This window comes from Rousettus aegyptiacus, unplaced genomic scaffold (genome assembly GCF_014176215.1).
Source record: "Rousettus aegyptiacus isolate mRouAeg1 unplaced genomic scaffold, mRouAeg1.p scaffold_m13_p_17, whole genome shotgun sequence".
NCBI classification, from domain to species: Eukaryota; Metazoa; Chordata; class Mammalia; order Chiroptera; family Pteropodidae; genus Rousettus; species Rousettus aegyptiacus.
The window spans coordinates 32,282,968-32,304,690 of NW_023416292.1; the positions used below are offsets into that span (position 1 = coordinate 32,282,968).

General features: G+C 51.2%; 1 non-coding gene across 1 annotated transcript; it reads left to right on the forward strand.

The window, feature by feature from the left end:
- The first annotated feature begins 4,044 nt into the window (after positions 1-4,044).
- Positions 4,045-4,163, forward strand: LOC118613084. Its single transcript, XR_004955338.1, has one exon. It is a non-coding gene; the product is annotated as a 5S ribosomal RNA (ribosomal RNA).
- Positions 4,164-21,723: the final 17,560 nt, after the last annotated feature.

Genomic DNA, 21,723 nt, shown 5'->3' on the forward strand with positions numbered 1-21,723 from the left:
GCGACCCGCCCCTGCCATTTACCGCCTGTCGCCCTCCCTCCGCGGCCTGCGGAGGCCTTGGCTGGAGCTGGGTCCTCTCCCCTCGCTTTCTCTGCGGTCACTGAAGTTGCCGTCCCCAGCCCTGAACCCACCTCAGTGAGAGCAGAAGCAGGGCAGGGCCTCAGGCGGCAAGGCAGCTGCAGGGTAAATAAAGGACACACCCTGGGCACTGGAGAACCTTCCAGAGGAGAGAAGGGAGGCTAAGCCCAATCGCTGTTTGCATTGTCGCTTTAACGCAGTCCCACCCCGCTCTCTGGCGCAATCCCAGCCCCCCACCCCCACCCCGGCCCCCGCCCCGGCAGGTGGGTGAGGAACGGCACGTTCGTGGGTTCCCGTGGGCCGGCAACTTCGATTCCCACGCGAGGTCCCCCAGCCCGCACCCTGACGTAAGCCCCTTCATGGGCTGCTCTGTCGCATCCGAGACTAATTTTCTTATTCATTGCACATCAGCTTCCTTAAGGCCAGTAGCACGGGTGGCGTGAGGAGGAAGCCACCTCCAGGCTGGGAGGCCTTTCACATCCCCATAAACAATGGGTGGGGGGCCCGAAGGGGCTTGTCTTTCCACCAACCCGCTTCCCGATTTCTCTGGCTGTGCGACCCAGAGACAAATTCTAAACAAGCCGAGAAATGGAAATAGAGACTTCAATGGCAGGTCAATACTCTTCGGGGCACTTGGGAAGAGAGAGGTAGCAATGGCTCTGCGTGGATGAGATTCAGGCGTGTCCTGGTCATGTGTCAGCCCCTCCCCCCGCCCCCCCCCCACTTTTGTCTGTGACAGAGAGAAGCCTTTTAAAGAGCGGCAGCCACCGCCCCTCCCCCCTTCTTGCAGACAACGGGCCTCTGCCTCCCGATTGATTCCTGCGGCTGTGGCCCTCTCCCCACCGTCAGCAGAGGCGGTCACTAAGGCTTGTGAGGCTCACATCAAAGGTGCCTCTGGTTGCTATTAGTAGGAATCAGGCTGCCTGTAATAATAATCCATGACCTCGGGTGTTTGGGGCATGGACAGTTTTTTTAAACTGCAGTTTATCTGAGAATGACAAAAGGTCTGTGAGATGATTAAAAACAATTCCGGCGGTGGGAGGCGGCGGTGGTTGGGATAGGGTTAAAGAAGGGTTGGCTTTCTAATCAACCTTAGCTCCTTAAATTTTTTCGATCCCTTGGATGTACACAGATGCATAGGCAGAGGCGACTCGGATATGAACTTGGTAATGAGGAGCCGAACTCGGATGAACATCGTGCACTTGACTTGTGCGTTAGCTAGAGACAGGCCCGTCTCACTTCCAGGAGCGGGAAGGCTGCGGGGGGCTCGGAGTGGGCTGTGCTTTTTCTGTTGATTTTTCCCCTTCTGGGAACAGACAGTGGCTGGGCCTCCCCCGCTGTGTCTAGAGGAAGAAGGGGGACATGTTCCGGAAGAGCCAAGCCCCCATCCCATCACCCCTACACCCCCTCTAATGACGCACCACAGATGCCCCCCTGGCCTTTCGTCTCAGCAGCTTCCGTCACGTTATGACTGAGGACTCCAGGAAGCACCCCAACTGTCCCTTAAGCTTCTAAGTCCTGGTCAGGCGTCTGTGCTTTCTTAGCGCCCTGGGTTCACTTTGAATAGTTTTGTTTAACAAACACAGAATGCTCGCTCGCACTTCTGGGAATATTTACTCACTGAATCCTCACGACAAGGAAAAAGTGATTACTAATATTATGCATGTTGTATCGATGAGAAAGAGGCACAGAAAGACTAGGCGCCTTGCTCCGGGGGGCACCGCTTGAGCGTGGTGGGGCGGGGTGCAGACGCGAGCTGGTCACTCACTCTGGGCGCACGGCCGTTCTGTTAACTTGCATGTCCCACGCTACCAACGGCCTCGTAGAAGAGTCCGTTTACAAGCCTTCCTCTCCCACGCACCTGTGAGTGACGGCGGCTGGCATTCACTGCCAGGCGCACAGCCGATGTTCCAGAAGCTTCTGGGGGATAACATGCCCTGTGTACAGTCCTGCTTTAAGTCAAGGAGGAGCATACGTCAGCTAGTAATTTTCTTCTGGCACCAAGAAGGGGGTCGTTATGGGTGGAATTGTGGCCCCCACCCCCGCCCCAAATTCATATGTTGCGATCCTAACCTCCAGGACCTCAGAACGTGACCTTGTGTGAGAATAAGGTCTTTGTAGAGGTAGTTAAGTTAATATGAAGCCATCAGGGTGGGCCCTAATCCGATCCGACTGGTGTCCTCATAGAAAGAGGGAATTGGGCCACAGAGGCACTCAGAGGGAAGACGAGGTGAAGAGACTCAGGGACAGAGACCACATACACGCCAGGAGGAGAGGCTGGCACGGATGGACCCTCCCCTCACAGCCCGCAGAAGGAACCAACCCCACCGATGCCTCGATCTTGGACTTCCAGCCTCCAGAACTGCGAGACAATCCACTTCTGTTGTGTAAGCCACACGGTCTGGGACGCTTTGTCACGGAGCCCGGGCAAACTAATACAGGTGCTTAAAGCTGCGGTAGGAAGGCAGCAGCCCCCAGCATGGGCAAGGCCACCTGGCAGTGAGGACTGTCCTCCCATCCTGTGCTAACAGGCCGGCCCCTCCCTGCTGCTACCCACCCCCCACCCCCGCCCCCTGTCCCCATGTGTAACCTCAGCCTGGATTCTGCCCTGGTAGGACCCAGGGACTACTACGTCACCACCATCATCGGCTCTGCCGCGGGCCTTGCCCTGTCCAGAGATCTCAGCTCCAGACACGAGGTCCCTCCCAGACAACGTGCTGTCCTGCAGAGTGCTGGCTTCTGCACGAGACCACCCCGGGCCCCAGCCCCAGGGCCAGCACCTGCCGTCTGCGCAAACACGGGCCACGTTGGCCAACCAACCTCAACTTCAATTTCTCATCTGAAAAATGGAGATCACACTCGCTGCGCGTAACAGACACGTGCCGGCTCTGGCTGCTCACTCCCCTCAGCACTTTGATCTCCTCTGGGGAAGCTGCCCACTGGGGTACAGTTGTGACAGGATTATAAACGGAGGTGACCTGTCCTCCCCGAGCCAAGGAGGGCACGGCCCCCAAGTCTGGCTAGTCGAACTCTCGTTTCCTGGCCTTTGACTTTGGACTAGAGTATCACCGAAGGGAAGCCAGTGAGTGGGTGGAGGCCCGTGAGCCTGCCTGTCCGCTCTCGCCTCGTCTGGGCCCTGCCGGGATGCCGGCTTCGGAGTCTGCCTTCCTCCCACTGCTTGGTCGTCACCTCTGTACCTCGGCCTATCCTTGGCCCGGTGAGACTGACGCCTTGGACTCCAGCGAACTTGAACTGCTTTTTACCTGCCCAGTTACCCCCTCAGAAGGGACGCCACCACCTCGCCCGCACTTGCTCCAGACCTTCGGCCCCCAGCATCCTGTTCAGACCCTCCCTGGCCTCTGCTCTCAGCCAGAGTGCCCTGCTGCTGTGCTGTCTGAGCTCCAGGTCCCACCCGTGGAAGGGCCCAGACGCCAGGGGAGAAGCTGAGCGGGCAAAAATGTCAGAGCCATTTTCATGGCTCACACACTCAAGTTCTACCTAAGACTTCAATTAAAAAAAAAAAAAATCTCTGCTTAAAAAAAAAAAAGTTTGAAAACCATCATCTTAGATCTTTTTAAAACCACCAATTTATTTCCGTATCAGTCTAGGGTTCAAGCTTTCTGTTTGTTCAGAACTCAGTTATCCATCCACATAATATTCACTTAGTGCCTGCTCTGTGCCAGGCACCACGCTGGGTTCTGGGGACGCCAGGTGAGAAAGGCAGCCCAGTCCGGTCCTGGAAATGCCCAGCAGCTAAAGTCACACCCCTCGAATTCAATATTCATACAAGTCATCTGGGAATCTTGTTAAAATACAGATTTTTATTCTGTAGATACGAGGTAGGGCCTGAAATTCTGCATTTCTAACAAGCTCTCAAACAACGGATGCCCTCTGGGACGCTTATAAAAATCCTAATGTGTCGGCCACGATGATGTCAGCATCTAGAACTTATAAATATCATGAGCAGTCTACAGCCATGCCACCCTGAACAAGCCCGATCTCGTTTGATCTCGGAAGCTAAGCAGGGTTGGGCCTGGTTAGTACTTGGATGGGAGACCACCTTGGAAGACCAGGTGCTGTAGACATTTAAAATAAATAGAGGATGGATGGATGGATGGATGGATAGATATCTTGATATCTAGAGATAGATAGATCTTGTGAGCGATTCTGATACAGTGCTGAGACAGAACTACTGATCTACAGGAAGAGACAAAGTATTAATTTTCTATGGCTGCTGTGACAAATTCTCTCAAACTTAGTTATTTAAACCAATACACATTTGTTATCTTACAGTTCTGGAGGTCAGAAGTTCAAAATGGATCTCATAACAATCAAGGTGTTGCGGGGCCGCGTTCCCTTCTGGACACTCTGAGGCAGGACCTGCTTTCTGGTCTTTTCCAGCTTCTGGGAGCCTCTGCATCCCCCGGCTCGTGGCTCCTTCCGTCGATGCTTAGCCTTTTTCATCCAAGTCTGCTCTCGCCAAGTTCAGGGTGAGCTCTCACTAGACAAGTCCCAGATTTCACAGCTTCTGGAGCAGGGCTTCTCAAACTTTAATATGCACACAAAGTACTTTGGGATCTCGTTGAAAGCAGATCTGACTTTGGAGGTCTGTGGAGGGGCCGTAGATTCTGTTTTTTCTAATGAACTGGGAGGTGCCCGTGACGCTGTCTGAAACACACACTTTGAGCAGCAGGTCTCCAGAGCAGTGGTCTCTAAGAGTGATCACAATACAAGCCATTTGGATTGAGAGAAGATGATTCTAGAATTTCTATTGACCACATTTTATAGTTACTGAAAATGCCACCGATCACCATGATTTTATGTACATTGAAAAAAACATCAAAAAGCTACCAATTAAGCTATGATGTGCTGTGGATTGTAAGATACATTCTAATTTTAGAGATGTTGAATTGTGACAAAAACACATGTCTTTGAATCAGTAAAATACAATATTTTTATTTTACTTAAAAACTAAGAAAAATTAAATTTAGCATTATTTAATTCTTTAATGACACGGGAGCCCTTACTTTGTCGCAATATTGGATGGTTCTGAAGAGCATGTGGTCCAGAGAGACTCAGAGGCCAAAGTAGGGGTCCCACACCCCGAGGGGTTAATGTGACGTCCTCGCTTGTCGATGTACTTTTTTGGCTTCCCGAAAGCTTTAGTTTTTATTAAGTTAGAGAGTATGTTCTCTGGTGTGAACTAAAACAGCCCTCATAAAATAGACAAATGGTGTAAAAGGATTCCTGTGGTTTGACGTTAACCCCAGTCATGCAAGCCTGAGCGAGCAATCGGAAAGAGGCAGGAGTGACATTTCTCCTCCCAACACGAGTGCCACATCTGCCACATTATGCAGTAAAACAGTGATGATCTAATTCTCTCTGACAAGACAGTGGGACGAAAAGAAAGAAAGAAAGAAATGATCAGAAACACTCTTTGAAACGTGGGTTTACATTCGTTTTATTAGGGAGGTACATCCCTCTGGGGACCTTGCGAGATGGGTTAATAATTATGGTGGTGCATGTATATAAGTCATGGAGCAGGGCACAGTCTGCTCACTGTGGGTGTCCGGGAGCCCTTGTCGGCGGAGCGTCCGTGAGCTCGAACTCCCTGCAGGCTCGCGGAGCAGCAATTAAATGCTCCAGTCTGAAGGCGGCACATTTTTTTTTTTTTTCCTTGTTGTTTGCAACTCATTGGCCTGAACCAATCACGGGCCCCAACACAAGGAGACCTGGAAGTGACACCTGTCAGAGAGAACTAATGACCGCCGTGACTCCGGATTGCTTTCTCTTTACCAGTTGTGCCGTCTCCTGCCCTTATGGGGTCACGATCGTCGCAAATTGCAGACAGCTCCTGATGTTCTCTGCCAGACGGAGCTGCCCTGATAAGCCTGTTTTGCTCAGAAAAATCCTGTCTGTGCTTTGAAATGCGTTTGAAGATGAAGACTCTAATATTCAGAGAAATCGCAGAGCTTCTGAACAGATGATAAAGTTGAACCACGAAGAAATAACCCATGAGGCCTCGAAAACATGCTTAACTCCGCTGAGTCAGCCCTACCCTGTGCGGGCAATGACGACATGATCGCAGCCCCTCCTGGCTCCATCTCGGCCTTCCTCACCCTTTCCTTCCTGGCTGCATAAAGAGCCAGTGAAGCTGGTCATTATCGCACTGAAGAATGGACATAATTGGTGGAGAGGAGCATGCCAGGAAGAACCCGCGAGCAAGGCTCGTTCCGAAAAACATTGCAGGGCAGATCAACCGTCTGAAGAGAATCCAGAACTACAGGGACGTTTTCCACCTGCGAATGTCATATACGCATCATGATTTTTAAAAAGAGCACCAGTGGTATCATAAGCACCCGGGGAGAAATGATGTCTTGGTGACTCCCTAGGAATGTGTCAGAGCTGAGTCTTGCATGAAGCAAACTTCATTCACATTTAATACCGAATAAACGAGTGGGAAACAAAAGGCAGTGTTTAATTAGGATGTAATTATTCGTGCGTGGTGGGCTCCCAGCGCCGCGTCCTATTTTCATTAGAGGGACATCATCTCCGCGTTAGCAGCTGGAGCTGTACCCTAATTGTTCCTGCCTGGGGGCCAGTGATGTTTGGAAGAAAGGACAGCTGTGAGAAGTCACCACCTTGTGCCCCAGGGAGGAGACAGCAAGATGGGCAAGGAGAAGTGGTTCTGGGAGGAAAGTTCACGGAGGGGGCGGGGCGCGGCGGGGTTGGGGCGGGGGAGATGTGTGGCTGCCTCCGGAGCAGAGGGCGAGGCGTCTGCCCTCTGCCGTGAGGAGCTGTGCTGAGCGAGGCCAGCGTGGCCTACGAATCAGCACCGAAGCTGGAATTCTAAAAACACAGCGAAGGAGGGGACTTTTTCAGGGCTCAGCCATCTCTTCCGAAGCGTCTCCCTGGAACCCTCCGGGCTTGGGTGCTGCCTCTGTGTGTGCCACGTCTCGTCCCCTTTACAGAGATCCCTCCAGAATGTCGTTTTCCGTTCTAATCGTTACAGTGGCGTCATCGTGGAAGCGCCATTGCGTTCGGCCCACTGGGCGCCGGCTCCCAGAGTGGAGAACGCATCTTGTTCCTTGTCACCCCCTGGCGGGTGACACATAACACACACTTGGTACACTTTGTTGAGAGGATGGGGTGAATGTAGTGACTCATTTCAAGCCCTCAATTAAAAAACCCTTTTTAAATCCACAGAGAACCAAGCGCTGGGCCGTGAAGGTTTTGCTCATAGCCGAATCTATGCGCGTAACTTGGTGTCTGGGCACCCCATGGGAGGGGCGCGGTCCACACATGCGATTGGGGGGGTGCGGGGGGGCGGGGGGCAGGGCAAGTCTGATGAAACCGAATGCAATCTGTTATGTGCACGTTCGTTTTTCAGGAGAGGGTGTCCATTGCTTTTTATCAGCTTTTCGAAAGGACTTATGGCTCCCCGAAAGCACGAGAAATCCACGTGCTTGTATAACATTTGGCCTTCGCCCTAGTGGAGGAGAAGGGACGGAAGTACATCCCGGGCAGCACTGGCCGCCTGCTGGAGACACCGAGCAGGGCACGGTCCCTTCGCGGCCCTCCGCCTCCGCTCATGGCATCGCGCTGCCCGATGTTTCCCGAGCACAAGGAGATAAACACATGTCTGAATTTGAGTTGTGATCTGTGAATTTTGCCATTTTGAATTTTACAGGGTCACGGGCGGCAGAAGTCTGACAATCCCAAAGAGAAGGAATTGGAGATGTTGGTCCCAAGGGAGATGGGACGGTCGCCCGGTGATTCAGGACCAACAGGTGCATGCAGCAGACAGCTCACTTCTGCTCTCAGAGAGAAAGAACATCGTCGAGTTACAACTGCTTAAAAATGGAACGGCCTGTCTTCGGAGGTAGCGAGTTCCTTGTCACTAGAGAAATTCAAGCAAAGGCCGAATAAACAAGTATCAGGGATACAGCGAGGTAATAATTCTAAGGTTAGGCGTTTGCTTTTCAGTCTCTGCTTCTCAAGTAATTCCATTCATTTTGAAAGGCATTTCACTTTTCTTAATTTGGTTTCTGTAAGAGCTTCTGTTTCACCATCCTCATCCACAGTTTTTAAGCTTTTGTCTGCAAGTTGAAGTCAAGGGCTTGTGCAGGCGAGCTGATTCTAAATAAACGGATGAAATTCGGAGCAAAATCTCTGGAGAACGTACTGAAAGATATTCTAAAATATGAAACAGATAAGCAAAATAGCTTTTATTCCAATGTGCTCTGTTTTCTAGAACATCCTGGAAGCGACTGCTCTTGAAAATCGAGCTGCCGGAGCCAAAGGCTCTGAAATTAATGGAATGCAATTTTATGTCATTTTGTGATAAATTTCTGGCCTTTTTGGTGCATATGAAAGTCTTAGGGCTGAGCAGAAGCAAAACTACTAACCGAGAGGTTATTCGGATCGGCTTCCTCCAGCCATTCCTCTGTTGTTGTTTTTTTTCTGGTCGTAGCTTTTGGTTTTACACTGAATAACAATAACATACAAAAATGAGAACAAGCGAGAGAGAAGCAACGTGGCAATGTTCAGCCAACAATGCAAACAGAATAAAAAATGTTCTTCGACTTTAGACAAAGCAAGAAGATTTTGGTTACGGGCAAAAAAAAAATGTGGACTTTTGTAAAAACTGGGTATTGGGACTACTGGAACTTCTCTGAGCCACACAGAGATTCATCCAGAATGTTGTTTTCAGTTCTAACATATCCTTAGGCGCTATAGATAAACAATTTCAGGTCAGAACTCTGTTTCCTGGTGGCTGGGTTCAGCAAGGTTCCTTTGTCAGACTCGGAGCCCAGTGCCCTAAGTCTGGAGGGGTCCCGATCTTTCCTGGTCTTGCTTCAAGCACACCATGCTTTTGGACTTGTCTTTGCACTGGCTGTCCCGCCGCCCGGGACGCCTGAGCCCCGTGGCCCAGTCCCTGAGACCACCCGCACCGAAACGACGCCACGTCCGCCCCCACGCCTGACAGCATCGATAGCGACACCCCTTTCGTTTTCCTCATAATACTTCTCATTCACTATTATCTCGCGTGTTCGTGTACTTACTTGTGTGTTATCCGGCTCCCGCAAATAAAATATAATCGCCATGACATCAGAGTCCCAAACCGTGTCCCCCCTCGCTGGACCAGGACCTGGGACCCGTGGCCTCACTCCTCTTTGCCACTTTCAGGGGCTTTCCTCTCCTTCCTCTCTAGAATTCCTCCGGTGCTTTGAAGAGGGGGCTGTCAGATTATACCCCCCGGTATCATTTGTTTTGCAATTTTCTCTTTTTCTGCTAAAGGCTCCCACATTCACTGACTACTGCAACGCCTGGTTTACTGTTTCTCTCTCTACCTGTCACGATTCTTGGCGACCTCCACAACCGTATCAATGTCCCTGGCTCTTCAGTTCCTTGACTCGCTCACCACCCCCCCCCATCTGAGGTTCCTTCTCCTTAGCCACCAGCTCCCATCATTCATCTTTACCTGTAATGTCATTTCACACACATCGGGACCTCAGAACCGTTGACTCAATTACCGCTCACTCTCCACTCCCCTGAACACGCCCCGCCTCCCCCCCTCCCACTCAGAGTCCCACATCCATCCACAGAATCCCTGCCTTGCATCGTTACAACAAACTATCTCGCCCTTGCTTCATTCTTGATATCTGCCTGGCAAAAATCCGATGCTGATTAAATCCAACTCTGCCTACCCTTCACGTGCAATCGTGGCTGAAAGAAAAATTACACGCTTATTTTTCTCATTTTAAATTCATGACTGCAAACCTCAAGTGAGCCCTCGGCGCTGCCGGCCGGTGCTCCTACATGCGACTAGTTAATTCACTCACTTCCTCTCCAAGAGGGCTATGTCACACGTTCTCCTCTGTCCTCAAACGCCTCCATGCCCACGCCCCCTCCTCACTCTCTGCCGATGACCTAGCACGTTATTTCACTGTGAGCCATAGCCATCAACCTGCCCGCACACTGACTCCACAGAGACCGCCTCCCTCCTGCTCCGAGGTACGTGGGGCCCGTGCCGCCCGTCAGCGGCCGGTCGCCCTCTCCACCTCAGCGCTGGGTCCCCCCGCCCCCGCTCAAGGTCATCGCTCCTGCACTAGCTCCTCTTTCTTCTGCATCATCACTTTTCCTGCCTACCGGACCGTCCTTATCAGCACACGGACACGCCGGAATGCCTCTCATCGTAAAAACTGAAGTGTCCCTTGACACCGCAATCTTCTCCAGAAACCGCCTCGGGCGTCTCAGGTCAAAAACCTGGGCGTCGTTGATGACTCTTTCTCACACACACCCTGCATTTAATCAATCAGCAAATTCTTTTGATTCCGCTGTTAAAATGTATCCAGAACCCAACGCGGCCTCACCACCTCCACCGCTACCATCCTGGTCCAAACCGCCCAAGTGGTTCCTCCGCTTCCACCCCTGCCCCTCCACCCCCATATCCTCCATACAGCTAGAATGCTCTCCTAAAACGCAAATCAGGTCACGAATACTCTTGCCCCAAACTTCCCAGAGCCCCCATCGCTCTAACAATACGCTAGACCTTGACTAAGAGCTACAGGGCTCTCTGTCAGCTCTGGCCCACATCATCTGCAATGATGGGAATGACCCACACGTGTGCCATCCCCAATGGCAGCCACAAGCCACACGTGGCTGTTGAGCAGTGTGGCTGCAGCAGCTGAGAAACTGAATCTTAAAGTTTAGTCCATGTTAATTAGTTTCAACCTGAAAACCACGTGTGGCTGGCGCCTGCGCAGCCGCCCCGACTTTGCCTCCCACTTCCGCCCCTTCTCTCACTCGGCGCCAGCCGGACGGGCCTCCCCGCTGCTCCTCGAACGCCCGAGCATCTTCCCACCTCGCGGCCTTTGCACGTGCCCCTCCGTCTCTCTGAAATCCACTTTCCCTGGATGTCTTCCTTTCTTTATTCCGGTCAAATACTATTTCCTCAGACAAGTTTTTTTCTGAACATCCTACCAATAAAAGCATCACCTATCACTTTCTATCTTCTTTCTCTCGCTTCAGAAGAAAATTCTTGGCACGTCTTGCACGATACTTTTTATTGCACGTCTTGCGCAATAATTTTCCTTCTTGGCACGATACTATAGACTGGCTTATTTTTCTTTATCCATCTCTTAGGTTATAAGCCTCATAGGGGGGTAAGTTTGTGTTTGCTCACTATGGTACCTCTGTACTTAGATGGCGATTTGATCATTAGTTGAATGAATGAATTAATGAAAGAGGCTCTGGCCAAGAGTAAGCACCTATGTTAAGTATTGTGCAGATAGGAAAGAAACCCAAGGCCGGGACCTACCTCTGGAAGTTCACAGGCGATGACTCAGCATTCATCGGTAGCAAGTGTTTGTATGATGCGCAAGGGCCTCGGGAGAGTGCTGCGGCCTCCACTACAGCCTTCGAGTGGCCGGGCAGGTCTGCAGACATTGACATGGAGACCGAAAAGAGATGAAAGGGAAGATTTCCTGAAGTAAAGCGTGCGAGGGACATGCGTGGCTGAAAGGGTTTGGACAAGGTCCCTGGGCCAACCGAGCGCCTTGAGAGAGGAGATGGAGGCCGCGGACGGGAAGGAAGCCTTCCTCGTCACGCGCGAGGCCTCCCTGACCTGATCCACAGCCACTCCTGGCCTCTGCTAAGACAGACTTCTCAACGCCGCCCTCCTGGATCCACTCCAATGAATCTCTGACCCGTTTGCAATAGCATCACAGACAGTCTGTTTTTTTTTTTTTTTTTTTTTTTAAGCGTTGCATTTAATTGTCTGCATCCTCGATGCTTCTCCCATTGCATTTAACTTAAAATCACTCAGGACGAGCAGCAGGGGGCTCCTCGGGGCCTTGAGTCTAAATGGTTTTCCCCAAGTCAGCTTCACCTGCAATAAAGCAGATGGTTGATCTCGCTCTCTCTGATCTCCATGTCTGTTTCTGGTTTTAAAATCTGTAGATTTGATTCAAAGTCCCCCCTCAGAAACTCCCACACTCCGGAATCAGTTCCAAACGTGGCCTTTACTAGAAGCCTCCCTGACGCCCAGCAGGCTCTGCTGCTCCCTCCTCTGGCTTCTGCAGCTCTTAGCATGCACCTGACAAAGAGCTTAAGACATTGTCTTGAGGCAAGCCCCACAGTGCCCCGGCCTGTGTCTGCTCCTTGTCTCTTCCCCCAGCTCTCATCTCAGCACAGACGCCCAATAATCATTCCTTAAATCCATGAACGGGAGCGAGAGCCTTGACCTCCGAGGCAGGAGCAGCACAAAGGCCCTGGCCAAGCCCCAAGCCCGGCTTTGCAGTGACCGTGCAAGACCTACCTCCGAGGATGGCTTTTATGCTCCACCAAAGGGACACATCTCTTTTCCCAAGGCTCCAGGGCGCAGTCTCCAAAAGCCCGAGCCTAAAATGATTCTCCGGGGCTCAGTCCTTGTCCTTGGAAAGCGTCGGTTTGTTGCAAGTCCCCGTCCTGCTCTGCACTACTGTTCTCCATGTCTGTTGGGTCACCAACTTGGATAGAGAAAGACAGAAGCTACTATTAAAAACCAACCACTGCGGATCTTAAATGAAACAAACCAACCAGAAAAACAGTTTTCAGACAAGTCGCTGATTTGAATATGAACCAGGGAACATTAGAAAATTATTATTTTGTTACTTTTTATTAAGGGTGGTAAACACTTATGTATACGGTTATATACACATATATTTAAAGTTTTTATTAGAAGCACATGCAGAAAAATGGACAAGTGAAATGATATAGTATCTGGAATTTGCTTTAAAATACTCTAGGAAAATAAAGGGATGGGGAAGAGAGGAAACTAGATTGGGAAGATGTTGGTAATTTTTTAAGCTAGGTGATAAGTACCTGCAATTTCATTTTACTCTCTCTACTCTTCTATATGTTGAAAGTTTTCCATTAATTAAAAAGTTAGCCTCGTGGTTCCTCCCTTCTCAAGGCTACAAACTAAAAAAATATCCCCCTAAGGCCCCCAGGAATCACCCTTTGTGGAGTGCCCTGTGCACTTTTTGTCTTAATGTGTATGTTTCTATGTATGAGCTCAAGAATCCACAGTTCTATTAGTATGAGTTTTATTAATGACCCTCAGTTTCAATTAAAAGAGTAAATAAACTGGCAATGATATCAAGCTTAAAAGAAGGATAAGGTGATTCAGCAAAGGTCACAAGGATTAGGAGCGCCGAAAGGGGGCCAGCCCCTGGTCTAGGGCGTGCCCTTCATCACAGTAAGAGAATTTTCCTGCCACAGAAATAGCCACGCAAACCAGGGTGGATGAAAGCACTACCTCTGGGCCCTGGGCTTTGCTGACTGTGAGCAGTATTTGCCCCCCAGGGCCTAGTGCCAGAGCCCAGACCACCCAGCGGTGGGAGTAATTAAGCTAGAAAAGGTCACCGATTCATAATTTATGTCTAAATGGCCGGATTTAACCAGCAAGCCCTTCCTCCACTGGTGCCCACCTCAGCATTGAGGGAGAGGGCCCATCTGGACGTTTCCAGGCCAGCAAAGACACCTGCCTACTTCACCTGGGGGCAGATCGCTCCTGTGGCAGCTGAGGACGGTCTGCTGTGGGGCCACCAATGTTCTCACGTGGCTGAGGCGTTCCACTGGGGGCCTGTACGGGAGGACTCGATCAAGGCCATCTCCTCGTATTTGAGGGCACCCGGTACTCACGTCCCAAGTCTACATGCTAACCTCAGGGTGAGCATTTATGAAATGCTTATTGTTTGCTAGGCCTATTCCAGGTATTACTACATTTGATCCTCCAGACAGCTGTAACGGGCGGCCATATTATCCCCTTTTACAGATGAAGAAAAGGATGCTGGGGTGTGGGGCGGGGGTGTTATACACATTGAATTAATCAGGTCCCTAGGATTCATACCTATGTCTCACCAGCTCCAAACCCTATCTCTTAACTTCCGCTGGGTCTTGCACATTGAAAGTTGTCTTGGGCTGAAAATGAGGGTTATCCAAATCTCTGGGTGACAGTTTACCGTGGTTTTATTTCACGTTTTTATCAGCAAGGTCATCTGAAGACTGGCAGAGGCGGAAGGAAAGGAAACTTCCTGTTATGTCCCAAATTCTTTACTCTTGCTCAGGTTATACCAACGGCCTGTACAACAAGTCGTGAGTCTTCACGAGAGTCTGTGGCCCTTGCCCTGCTTTGTGGTGGCCTCACCCCTGCTGGCCTCCGACTTTCTGGTTGGCAGCTGGGATCTCAGCTCCCGCTTCCAGTCCCGGTGGACCACTTGGCTGCAGATGCAGAGCTTATGGTGAATGTCAGGACCCCCTCATTCCTGCCTTTTAGTTGGTGACTCCTGAGAACCCAGCTGCAGCCCCACCCGAATGGCTCAACCTCACCAGGCTAGGGCGCAGAGCCCGTGACATGCACCTGCCCTTCCTGGCTTGAACATGGTGACTGTCTGATCGGAGGCTGTGCTTTGAGAATCTAACCACCGAAAACCTTGTTATACGACCTATAATTCCTTCCTTAGTAGTTCTTAAGGTTCTTTTTTAAATTGTTGGCCTGTCATTGCACACTGAAGAGAACCACGTCTTCCCTAGGATGAAAGAAAGTTCTAAGGGATGGAGCAGCTCCCCCCGGAAGCAGAACATGGCGGTGGCAGCAGGGATCAGCCACAGCTTCCGGGTGAAACTGAGGGGAAAGAATTGAGGTGCCTGGTTCAAGACAGAGGATTTCCAGGGAATGGAGCCAATCGGGCAGTGCCTGCCCTGAGCATCTCTCCTGGAGGCACCTAGCGTCAGTGCCAGGGTGAGGAGAGAAGGGAGCCTGAGGCCTGCCATAAATGCTACCCTTGGCCTTGGTCCAGGCGACTGAGCTCTGGGAAGATCTCCATGCTTTACCTGGTAGACCTTCAAGGGAGCTGTTCTCACCGTGTGGGCGATTTTAGGAATTTCAAGTTGAGGACTTGGCCCTCTCCCATTCTGTGGCCTGTAAACCTTCCCTGGGCAAGGAGGAACTGATCAAGTTAAAAACAACTCCTCATCACCACCAGTTCTGAGATTCCTATGTCAAGTTAATTCGTTCGATTGAAAGGGATTGAACAGCTACGAGGCAAGAACTGGGAATAGCGAAGTGAAAAACCAGATACACGCCTTGCCCGCACACTGCCTGCAGTCTACTTCCTACCTGTCCTAGAAGCCAGGTCATGAAATAAGTAATTACGGTAAAGTCTGAGGGCAGGTGAGACAGAGAACGAAAGGGCTCTTGGGGTTCTAACCCTGATTAGGAAGATGGGACCTTCCTCCCAGAGAAGATGCTGGAAAGGAGAAAATGCTCAGTGTTTGTGTCTCTGAGCCTTTGGGGGAACAAGAGGGCCGAGTTGAGGGGGGTGCATGGGAGAAACCATCTGAGCAGGCTTTGTGGGTGGCCGGCGGAGACGGGGAGAGCACTCCTTGAGTTCTCCTCGCCCCCAAAGGAACGCAGCACCAGCCTCTGTGAGCCTCCAGGAGGAGCTCAGCGCCAAACCTCCATGAGCCTCCAGGACAAGCTCCCCGGTTCAGATGACAATCAGAATGGCTTTCTGAGAAAGCAACGACTGCCCTTGGTCAAGCTGTTTGGCTCTCACAATCTAATCCAACAAATAATGAAAAGCCGCCCTCCTCCTCCCCCTCCCTCTCCCCACCCCAGGTGAGCACAGCTATGAGGTTTTCGGTAATTTTCACAAGCAAGAATCATAAAGAATTGGATCTGAGGCAAGCCAGAGCACCCAGTCCGCCTCCTGCTGGGGCTGGAGGCCCTCACGTGGCGCGTGCAGCCTGCACCCGCTGTGGAGCGGGGCCAGGCTGCCACCCACCCGCCTGCTCTGTCTGGAAGTTTCCTCTGTGTCCAGGCCCTGTCTCGGCAGAACCCTGCCCCTGATTCTTCCTCCTTAAGGAACAGGCTTAACCGTTTTACCCCTCCTTCCTGTTTTCCTCCCTGCCCACCCTCTTCCCCCGAAACGGTGGGGCTGGGCTCCATCAGCCACGGTAGATTCAGCTGGTCAGGTCAGTGGATGAGTCTCCAGCCCACCACGAGGAAGATCAGCGGGGACAGGGGCCTCCGTGGGCCGCAGGCCTCCCCGCCACATTTTCCTCAGCAGTTTCAAAACGTGCCCCTCTCTATCCTACAAAGATCGCTGAGGTTTCCTAAAACCTCAATAGACTCCCGGAGGAAAAGCGTGTCAGAGAATCTGTCAGGTGCTTTCAGGAGCATGTCGGAAAACTCCCCCTGGGGACGTGTGTCTGAATGTGGCCTATGCGTGTATGTCTGTGTGGCTGAGTGTGTGTTTGTGCAAGTGTGTGTGGGGGGGGGCACTAATTACTCAGAATGAAACAAAATATGTTCCCATCAAACATAGCTGCTCTTCCTCCCAGCAGCCTAAACAAACACAATGTCACCCCCACACAGCCGGTGACGCTGGGGTTGTCTCATTACTGGTGAGACAAGTTCCCCCATTACCGGGGCCTTAGATAGGGTCCCTAGGATGGCAGACAGCCAGATAGCCGCTCCGCACCCTGAAGAGCAAGCCCCCCCCCCACTACCGGCTCCCCCTTTTTCAACTTCCGATGTTCAACCTCTCCCAGCCTTTTGCCCGCCCTTTGTTCTCTGCTTCCTCCCAGCTCCGCGTGCGTTTTGTTAATTTGGGAGGCCTGAGCATGGAAATCCAAACTCTGATCCTCCACCCTGGGCCCTCTCTGGCTCCCACAGCCAGGCCGGAGGGAGAGGCTAGAGGAGAATATGCAGCAGGGGTGAGAAAGAGCAGGGAGAGGCAGGAAGGGAGGGCGAGGCAGGGAGTGGGAAGGGAGCGCACATTCCCCGTTAGCAGTGCTAATTGCACAGTAATGACTCTGTGTTATTATCAGAAATTTATCCTGGAAAACAGTCAGCTGTCCCAGCAGACACATACTTGCTTCACGGCGATGGCTTGGCACTTGAGACAAATGAGCAATTTCTTCTCATAAAGAAACTTGTTGTGACCCAGACTCCGGGGCGTTCACAGAGGAGTTGGGAGCCGGTTCCTCCCAGCTTCCCGTAGCTTCATCACAATCTCCTCGAGGGCAGGGCCTGGCTCTCCCTCCAGGTGCCTTCTGACCGGCTGGAGAGACCTGGGCTCTCTGGGGAAACCCAGCTGAGCGAGACCGAGGTCAGAGAGGTAAATGTGGGTGCGCCCACCGCCCTCTCCCACCTGTCTGTCACCTGTGAAGTGCTCATCTGTGCTGAAAACCTCGGCACAGGCTGTTCCCACAGCCCTGGGATGACTCTCTTCCCCATCCCTTCCACTCTTTCCTACCTAAAATCTCAGAAGTCTGCTTCTCCAGGAAGCCTTCCTTGATTTGGCTTTTTTCTGGGGTTCTTCCAGCACTTACACACTCGCTTTGCACCATGGTACATTCGCACATCCACCTCTCTGTAGCGATGCACGCTCACTGAATGAATGAGAGCCACAGGTGAGGCACCGAGGATATAAAGATGCACAGGACACGGACTCCAGCTCGAGGTGCTGACAGCTTAGTAGCCACCAACAAACAGTATGCTGAGTATGCTGCTGCTAACCTCTATGACAAATGTGAGCACTGGGCGCAGCGGGCTGACAAGAACGGGGACTCGCGAGCCAGACTTGGAAGTCGGGGAAGGGGCTGTTCTGAGTGCTTTGTGTCTATCAACTCATTTAAAACTCTCAGCAAATTGACGAGAGAGGTACTGCTATTATCATTTCCATTTTATGGACAAGAAAACTGAAGGCACAGAGAGGTTTAGTAACTTGCTGAAGGCCACACAGCAACTACGGGACAAATTTAAGATTTGAACCCAGGCAGCCTGGCTCCAAAGCCCCATTCTTCACCTCTGTGCCCCAATATGCCCTGTAGGAACCACCTGGAAAGGCACTCAGGGCAGAGAAGCAATTGCAAAGTTCTGGAATCTAGACCGGGCACAGGGGGAGAAGGGGAGGGGGGCCGAAGAAGCAAAGAGCAGAAGCACAGAAGTCTGGGTGGGCGTGAAGATGAGAGATAGAAATTATCGCCCTGTGACCACGGCACAGGCCGCCTACTCGGACGCCAGGGGTATCGGGAGAGGAGGCCAGGTAGATGGACGTGGGCCAGGTCTGGAAAGGCCTCGTATGCCGTGCTGCAGATTGTCAGCCTCATCTGAAGACCCCAGGAAGTCTAGGACGAAATCATATTATCCCATTAGGCGACGGCCATGACCCGGAAGAGAGGCATTGAGTGCCTCAGCCCGGGCAGTGACAGCGGCGAGGAGGACAAGGGTTCAAACTTTTTAGAGAGGAAAACAAGAGGCTTCCGTGACAGACTGAGGGTGGGCAGATAAGGGAGAGGGGAGAATCGCGGAGGGTTCCGAGGCTTTTGGTTTGGTTTAGTTTAATGTCCGTCTTTAAGGGGATGGAGCAGGTTTTTGTGAAGGGAGATATGGATTCTGTCATGGACATGTCAGATTAGGGGGTCTGGGGTAAAGTCGTTATAAACAGGAATGTAGAAACACACATGCAGATCCTGGGGGGCAGACAGATGAGTCACAGAAACAGAATTGGGAGTCTCCAGTCGCTGGGCTTCGAGGGGAAACTGCCTGGATTCAATTTCTGCCTCTGTCACTCAATACCTGCAAACCACAGAGAGCAACAGGGTCGTTGTGAGAAGTAAGTGATCCAGTCTGCATGGACCGAGCAGCAGAGGCCCCAGAACACGGGAGGTGCTCAGTAAATGTTCAGTAGTACTGCTATTAATATTAGCGTTATTTAGTGTCTGAAACCCCAGGAGTGGACGACATCACTCAGAGAGAAGGTGCGGAGACAGAAGAACGAAGGGACGAGAGCTGAACCCCACAGAAAATAGAGGGGTTGGGAGGAGGCAGAGGAGAGAATCCAGAAAGGAGGGAATCGTGGCGTAGGAGAGAATTTCACAGCCGACGGGGGTGTGGGCAACTCTGCAGCAAAGAGGTCGAAGACCTCATCTTGAACCAATTTCACGTGTGGCCCCTCTCCACAACCGATTGTGTGCACCCCCCCCCAGGACAGAGCCCACGTGCTTAGGGCTCTGCACACTGTGTGTGATCGAAGGCCGGCGTGCAGGGGGAGAATAACGCAGGACCGCGTCCTATGGGCCGGCTACAGAACTGGGCCTCAGCAGGGCCTCATAAATGCTGATGAATGAATGAATGAATGATGGGAAAAGACGGGCTCAGGTTCTGGCTCAGCCACTTGCCAGCTGTAATCTCATCGGTTGTTAGGCCCTATGAGACCTCACCAGTGACATGAGGATAATAATATCCGCTTCTCAGAGGTGTCGTGAGGATGAAACGAGGTGCCATCTGAGAGTGTTGTGTAAACTGTACCACGCTTTACAAACACATGGGCGTGTTATTAATAAATGGTGGGGGCTGACTCACTAAAACCATTTACTGCACCTCCAGCAAATAACAGAAATGTAGATTAGGTCTGCAGGCCGGGGCAGAAAGGACTTCTATTCCACCGAATGGATGGAGGTCAAAACCTGGGGAACAGAGCTGTTCTCTCCGGGGTCTCCAGCCCCTCAGTTCCACAGGGGGCTGCGAGACCCTGACCCATAACATGCTCTGTGGATTCTTCCTGCCTGGGTTCTGTTGAAACCAAGGATTAAGACTTTCTAGTTTTGACGGGGCCTTTTCGGATTTGTCATTTTAATTAGTTTTGGCATTTTATCTGGTTTCTTTTCATTAGCGGAACAGCCAGAGTCCTGAGATTGCAAACTCTCTCCAGGCTCCCTGGGGAGAATTCCAGCCTTTGGAGTTCTGGTCTTACAAGAATCTTGGCTTGGCCCTTTCCTGGAAGCGGGGCTCAAAGCTCAGGACACAACCCATATGCAACAGAGACTCCCCAAGCTGCCCTCGGAGGAGAAGTGGCCAAGCACGTCCTGCGCCGTGACGCTGTCTGGCCGCACCCTGTGTTTCATCGGGCACCCCATCATCTTTTCTCTAGACCAGCAGCTGGGTCCAAGAGGCAACTGGAATGGCTCAGGTCAGAGGGCCGAGAGCTTCGCAAAGAGACCCAGGAGTAAATCTTTCACCGATAATTTATTTCCAAATACTTTTTTTATTATACTATAACTTTTCTTTTCTTTTTGTAAAAGAAATAAAATTATTTACACCTTCACTATCCTCCCCAGTAGAAGGAAAGGGTGCTAACTGGGGATCAGAAAGCCCAGATTCCAGTTCTCTGCTACCTCCTAGTTTATGTGGCCGGGGACCAGTCACTTAAATTTCCTCATTAACTAAACGGACAATCACATCCACCCATTCTGTCTCTTGGGCTTTTTATGGGATTAAATGAGATCAGTTCCCTCTTGGCAATCTTCAGGGACTTGCCTGATGGAAGACTAAGGGTTAAGCTTTGGACGGCGCGCCTGCTGAATGTCCCTCTATGATCCGAGAGACAAAAGGAGGAGGGTAGAAACTGTCATTTAACACTTGCTATGAATCAATCACAGCATACTAGACATTTAACGTAACACATCATTCTTGTACACTATAACACAGGCCTCATATGTCCCATTTTACAGATGAGGAACCTGAGGTTCAGAAAACTAAAGTACAGCACCTGAAGCGATACAGTTCTTAAGTGATAGAGCCAGATTTGAACACGGGTCCGTCTGACTCCAGAACGTGCGCTCTTTCTTCTACACGAGGTCAATGTAAAGAGGAATGCACTTGGCTTTCTACCTAGCCTCTCCCCTCCAATATCATTCTCACTTCTTAAATAATACAGAGAGAGCCCTGGACTCACCATGGCCAGGTCCGACTCCAAAACTGTTTCAGGGATGATGTCGCCTTTTGACCTTGCACCTGTCTCTGCTTCGCCAGTCCCCAGACTGCTGGAAGCAGCGAAGCCTGCCCGGTCTTCCCGAATCTAATGTAGAGCACTGTCTGCTTGAGCAGAGAGCACAGAACAAGAGGTGAGACCTCTGAAATGGGGAAGGAATGAGAAAGAGACAAATATACTGCTGGCTTAGGAGGTCTGAATTGCTGAAGATCTTTTGTAGAATAAAAGCAAGACTAGACTCTCAAAAATACCTGGGCATTGACTCGGGGCTCTGCAATGTCTTCTGCATCTTTTCAGGCACAAAGGAATTCCTGAAAACTCTGATGATGGCTTGGAATGGCATGGTTTGCATTAGTCACCCAGCTTTGGCTAGAGTTGCTATGTTGGTGTGGGGGATGGGGGGGCAGAGGGTGACATCTGCTGGAAATACTGATAAAGCTCTTCTGGCAGAAACCTCACAGAGATTCCATAGCAGCTCGTTCCAAATAATAGCGTAAAGTTACTCCCACCCCCCAATATAGGACATCAACTTAATTCTCCATCAGCAGTAGAACAGGTTCAACTGATGTCTATTTTCTTAGAGTAAATGTAAAACCTTTGCAGAAAATGGCCACGTGCCTCAGCGAGCATTTGGGGGAGGTGGGAAAGGAAGATCAGAGGTCCTCGAGGTTGGGGGGACAGCCGTCTTGGCTCCAACCCTCTTGGCAAAGCGATGGGTCTGCTCGTGTCTATTTCTTGGTGTCTCTCCCTGTGCGGCAGACAATCCAGCTATGAACGTCAGACTGCTCCCTTTACATCTCTGCTGGGGGCTTGGAGG